This window comes from Eurosta solidaginis, chromosome X (genome assembly GCF_040869045.1).
Source record: "Eurosta solidaginis isolate ZX-2024a chromosome X, ASM4086904v1, whole genome shotgun sequence".
Taxonomy (NCBI): domain Eukaryota; kingdom Metazoa; phylum Arthropoda; class Insecta; order Diptera; family Tephritidae; genus Eurosta; species Eurosta solidaginis.
In genome coordinates, this window is record NC_090324.1 from 149,752,775 (window position 1) to 149,757,977 (window position 5,203).

The window sequence follows — 5,203 nt, forward strand, 5'->3', positions numbered from 1 at the left end:
TTCCATCTTGGATGTAATCTGTGTCGACATTTCTGACATACGCGTTTCTTGTGCTTCAATCTTCGATGTTATGTCTGACGACATTTCTGACATTGACGACATTGATGTTACTGTCGACGTTTGTGCAGATATTGCCGCCAAAATCATGTTCAAGTCTGTGCTCGTAACTGACTGCGATGTTTCGTTTTTATCTTCGTCCCCATCAGGATAAAAGACATACTCGTCCACATCAATTCCTTGCGACTACATTACCTCTCGTAGCCGTGCTTGAAGTTCGATCTTATTGCCGGTTGTATTCAGTCCACGGTTCTCCAACTCCTTTTTCAGTTGCTGGATCCTCAATTCACTCAACTTTGCCATGTCCAAGTTGTATTCCCAATCTTCGGAATTTAATCAACAATTCCTCTTCTGACACCAATTGTAACGAATTTACTTGCAATTCCCCTTATTTGCAATCTTCTACTAAGTTCGAATCCCTAAACTGTTGAATAAATAACTCCAATATTGAATAATGGAAAAATGGTCTTTATTAAAGTACTTCACAATAAATAATACTGCTATTGCTCGCCAGATAGCGTCTTAATCAAAACTGAATTATTGCGCCTTGACTGTTGTTGCCTTTTATACTCTCTGATTTCCTCGTTCGCATCTTCTAGGCGCTTCCATTTCCAGAATCTACTAGTTGGCCATCAGCTATCAAATTTCTCAGCTGTAACTACAATTGCACGATTTTATAGCTTCTCTCATTGCATACTTTCGGGAGTATCTCAGATATATGCATGTGGTTGTGCGTTGCTTCTCAGCTGTGTGTACGTACGTATGTGTAGACATAATGATTGATTCGTTTATGTAGATCAGGGCTATTCATTTCATAGCATTGTGTCCTCTCAATTCACACGCATGTGATTCGCTCTGTCGCCGTTAATTAGTTAGTCGTCGCTTGGCACTTGGCGTAGCAACATCGGTGATGGGTATTGATGATCGGTATCAAAATATGTATGAAAAATTATGCGTGATTCATATGCTTGTTGTTGGCTCGTTGCTTGCTAGTAAGCAACGATTGTGCTCTCACTAATACCGGTGCACTTTCAGTTTTGAATAGCCCTGATGTAGATACAAGTGACTGTCTGCTTTATTTTTGTTGTGACTTCATTTACTTAGCATCAGATTAGGGATGTGAGTATCACTTTGTGTCACGCATATTCGTCACAATATGTACAACATGAATATCAGCCTTAAAACTTCGCTAATATGGTTTTTTTTTTGTATTTTGCAAATTTCTTTATCAGCAACAGATTTTGAGTACACAAGTCAGATCCTCTATAGACATACATTTCTATGCCCAGTTTTACTCGTACATAGGGGTATTATAGCTTTAAGGGGGTAGAGATGGGCTGTTATATTGTTAAGGATAGATAAGCATAAACTTCCGTATATCAAATTTACATGTGTCGAAATAAATTTTGATTGGGCCATGTCAAACCGTCCCTTCATTAAATTGTTATCTTCAACAAAAATTCAGAAAACCTAAAAATAAAGACGGCTGCATCATGTATCAAACATCTCAGATGTATTTCACAAACTGGCTAACCCCATCTGCTTTGGCAGAGGACTACTTTCTGGTGATCATCACATGAAAAAGAGGGCGAATATTATAAAGTCCGCCAGGAACTTTCGAGTTTTAAACGATACCTGCCTTGAGAGCCGTCATTATGGTCCTCAGTATGGAACTCAATCTTTACCGTCTATTGCGAAGCAACATCTTCAAAACGGTATTCAACATACACGCTATATCCAAAAAGGTAACATTTTCCTTGCCTTCGAAAAGTTCTATTAATCAAATTTTTCATAAAATAAATTTCATGCGAATAGCAGAAGCTTTCTCGGGGCCCGAATCGTATATCTCAGACAAAATAAAATCTTCAATGAGAAGTAAAATTTTAGCTTGCACGACGTTTTTACTTTGACAAAATTTTAATCAAAAAGGACAAAAAGAAGTAATTGTCTTACATTAAACGCTTTGTTACTGCCCATATTGAAGTATTACATAGATGGTTTAAGTAGTGCAAAGGTAAAATAATATTGCAATATATAAAAGACGTTCACATACCAACCGTTAATAGGTTTTGCGTCGTGTAGCCGTACAAAAGTCCCAAACGTCCAATATTTTGCCGAACACCAATTTGTAACATTTCACTCTCAAAAGTACGCCATTATGCATGAAGAGGAACTTCTTCATATTATAGGTCGCCGCATGATTATTGCCACAAATACCGCCCAATACATCAACTAATGTACCACTACCACCAGTATACTTTAAACCAGATGGTGATGTGGTCAAGCCCAACAAATAAGTGTCTTCATTGCTATTTACCCTGCCAGAACAATATACAAATAATAAATTGAACAAATATTAACATTACAAATTCTCGATACTCACAAAACAGTATGGCACGTGCGTCTGGATGAGCCTGAAAATGTTCGAGTGAATATTTTCCCGCATCATCAGATTTCGGGTGCCCAAAATACAAAATTTAAGGTACCTTAAGTACGCGCCCATCAGTCATTAGGTGCGTTAAAATTTCGAATGGATTTGGACCAAATTTATCACGTGAACGATCTAACAGCCGACGCAGTTTCGGTTCAATATTTACCACGAACTTGCTGCAACCTTTCCATTTTCTATTTCATAGTGTAGAAAACCAAACTGTCTTTTAATCGCATCAACAGTAGCACGTTCTGACGAACGGCGTTTATATCACCAGTGCGACCGGTTTCATCTATCTTAAAAGTGGCTAAGTCACCCTTTTGCAGCAAATTGGTAATGCCAAAATCATGTTGTGACAAAACACTTTGCCTAGTTTCATCCAAAACTTTAATTAATCCAGCATATTCCTGCTGATCCGGAGTGATGCAACGTAGTGGACGTGCTACGACACCATTGTGAACGCTTTCTAAAATGGCTGGTTGAGGAATTGAACCTTGAGGTAATGTAGGCACATTCCCAGCAGGCAAACAATTTCCTGAAGCAGAAGTATTGCTATTGGGCGATAAAGTGTAATCCACCTCTTGACCCAATTCCAACCAATTTGGAATACCAAAAACTGGGTATAATTGCTAAAGTGGAAAAATTCTTCTTCATCATGCGATAGTGTCTCAATAAATCCAAAATTTTCCTTTATAACAGCAATAAAACTACAATACGTTTGGCTATGTTCATTCATTGTTAAGTTATTATTGTCCAATTCGACGTCCTCAATTTGTGGTGTTGATAGCAATAGAGTTGAATTGGCTATTGGCATATATCCATTTTGTGGTGGTAACAATATACCTACGCTATTAACTCCCATATTTACACACACACCAGCACCAACGCCGACACCTACACCATTAGATATGAGCATTTGCTCATGGTTTTGGTTGCATAAGTTGTTGATGTTGTTGCAATTGATTCGTTGTATTGGTTAACATAGGTTGCGGTTGTTGTCGTTGTTGTTGCTGCTGCTGCTGCTGTTGCTGCATCTGTTGTTGATGTAAAGGTGGCATTAGTCCTATAAGCTGTACGTTCACCGCAATAAGCTCTTTGTTTCGTTGATATCGAATCGTACACGATCTCCAATTCTTGGTGATTTCTCGCAGTATTTCAGGAAATACATTATAGTCTCTTTAACATCTTCATGATCATAAGTGATCACACCACCTTCAACCCGATCTTGCGATTTAACTGGGCTTTTAGGTGCCTCACGCGTAACAGATCCTTCAATGTTGCTTTCCATTAGCATTTCAAACTGTACGGTATTGGGTAGTAAATGCTTAATGCGTATCATATAAGCACAAGGCAATGCCTGTCGCATCCAACACACGATGCTTTGCGTAAACAAAGGCTTTTAGTGCAGCGGAATCCGCCAAGCACGGACAACTGGCGTTCTGGTTCACACTCTTGAGAGAATGTGAAACAAATGGGAAACAACTGCAACGCAATAAAATGAAAATGATTTTACTTAGATTGAATGCTTGTTAAAGAATGTCTTGAACATTGGCCCGCGTGTGCCGCCATCGAAAGTTATAACCTGAAATATAGCGCCCAATGGGAGTCCAAACGAAACCAGCGCTTGCTCAAGTGGTTTAACAAAACATCAGCACCAAGCTCTTCTTATTTGTCACGTGTTACTTGCAGCTTTGAAATCCTCATCATCCAACCAATTCTCTATCTGTGAAAAATGGTCATTATTGGCGGAAGGTAAATTTTGTTTAGCGTCCAGTCTCTCTGTTAACATCCGTTTGTTTTCCTTATAGCATTGAACTCGGCAGCTAGATATTCGCTCAAGTGTAATTGCAGCTCTAAACCACCAATGTTCGATCGTAACTCACCCCAAGTACTTGCACCACTGGATTTGGTGGTTTGGTTACTTTATCCTGCACGATGAAATACGCCCTAGTTACGAGCAACAGCTGTATAGCCATTGATTGACTAGCCGCTGGTCCAAAATAGTGTGCAAATGCGAAAATATATTTGCAATATTTTCAACAAAAAAAAAAACGCGTGAACTTGAACGCATGAAGATATTGGATCATTATACGGATGAGCCTTACAATGTAAAGTTGGCATCTGAAACGAAAAAATAAAATAAAATAAAATGAAATTATTAAAGCAAATTCAAAAGTTTGAGAAAAGGCATACTTGCCCAGAACACGTTTTTTTTTCTCCAGACAGGTACATACCTTTGTGAAGGTTATATTCATTCACAATCGGTATGTATTCACATTTTCATGAATGGCTGCCATGTGAATGAACGGCACAAGGTCGCCACTCTCAACACATTGTTCCCTTAAGATAGGGACACATTGCGTGCGATACAATGGGATCTCAGTCTGGATTCGTGAGAAACGTCGCGCCCGACTGTTGCCACGCGAGCTAGGAAAGGTGTCCTAAACACCTTACCAACAGCAAAAAATAATTAATGTAATATATATAAACCAAAAAGGAAATAACAACACCAATATCCATTCATTTCAACCTAACAAACTCCAAATACAATCCAGTTTGAAAAAAACCCAAGACGCATAGGCCGAGGAGTGCTTACGCCGCCGGTGGAGGCTCAACGAGCTGGCCGACGGGTAGCGCTTTGAGCAGCACGGGCACCCTTAGGGGGCAAAACCCAGGTGCCCATTAAAATGGGCCACAAATTTACCCCACGTAGAG

The 5,203-nt window shown here is 39.3% G+C and overlaps 1 pseudogene; it reads right to left on the reverse strand.

The window, feature by feature from the left end:
• Positions 1-2,116: 2,116 nt before the first annotated feature.
• LOC137235186 (RNA-binding protein Unr-like) lies at positions 2,117-3,827 on the reverse strand (annotated as a pseudogene).
• Between the last annotated feature and the right edge of the window lie 1,376 nt (positions 3,828-5,203).